This window comes from Pteropus vampyrus, unplaced genomic scaffold (assembly GCF_000151845.1).
Source record: "Pteropus vampyrus isolate Shadow unplaced genomic scaffold, Pvam_2.0 Scaffold950, whole genome shotgun sequence".
Taxonomy (NCBI): Eukaryota; Metazoa; Chordata; class Mammalia; order Chiroptera; family Pteropodidae; genus Pteropus; species Pteropus vampyrus.
Window position 1 is genome coordinate 172179 of NW_011889731.1, and position 1129 is coordinate 173307.

The window sequence follows — 1129 nt, forward strand, 5'->3', positions numbered from 1 at the left end:
CCGAGAAAAGGAGAGATCAGATGCTTACAATTAAATAGTTCAAAGTCAATGATAATTGGTTAAAGAAAGCAAATGGAATAAAAAGGACTGCAGATTCACTGGTCTAAAAGTTAAAACTTGTTGACTGAGACTTATACTATTAGATGGTCAATTTTACTTGGAACTCAAGTGCTCATAAAAGATAAGACAAATAACAATGGCATCAAGGAGAAGATAGGAGTGTTATGTTGAAGGGATGGTCCAGACTCACCAGTTGTGTTGGCATCATTTTAAATCCCAGCAAAATTTCCCAGGGAAATAAAACAAGCAAATCAACAAGAATCTGGAACTGAAAGCCTAGAATATTGGTCATTAACCTCTTTAACTCGGATGATTCAGGGTAGGAAATCTGATGAGAAGGAAAAAAAATTAAAAGTTAAAAAGAAGGAGAACCCACAGAACTCTGACTCAGAGAATTATGTGCATGCATTTATATCTTAGCAATTCTTCGTCTTGCACTAGATGCATTTAAAAAATGAAAAGCAAGAGCTTGTGACTGGCTAAAAATAATTTCAAGAATTTTCCTCAGTCATTTTTACCCAACACCATCTTGATTTCCAAACTCATTACCTTGCTTGGCAAATAAAGATGTTCTTAGCTTACTTTAAATATTGTTTCTTCTTGGACCTTGAAGTCAACCCTGGATATGTGAAACTCATATATCCAAGCTCATCTCCCTTTACTTCTGTACAGCACTGCTTAAACCTACCACCTGCCTAAAATTTTCTCAGTTTAGAAGATTCAACTTGTCTATGGCCATGCCACCCTGAACAAGCCCGATCCCATCTGATCTCAGAAGCTAAGCAGGGGTGGGCCTGGTTAGTACTTGAACGGGAGACCACCTAGGAAGACCAGGTGCTGTAGGCATAAAAAATAAAGTAAAAAATAAAAAATAAAGGATCGTAAGATGACAAGGTCCTTGCAATCTGTGAGGTCAACCAAGGGTTGCCTAACCTGAAAAAAAAAAAAAAAAGATTTAATTTATTCTTCAATACAAAACAAAACATATCTCTTCCTGGACATCTAAGCACCATTCTGCTGCCTGTGTCTGCATGGTCTTTGTTGGCATATGTGCTTTGCAAGGGCAAGA

General features: G+C 37.2%; 1 pseudogene; it reads left to right on the forward strand.

Moving 5' to 3' along the window:
• The first annotated feature begins 787 nt into the window (after window positions 1-787).
• On the forward strand, window positions 788-906 carry LOC111734296 (annotated as a pseudogene).
• Window positions 907-1129: the final 223 nt, after the last annotated feature.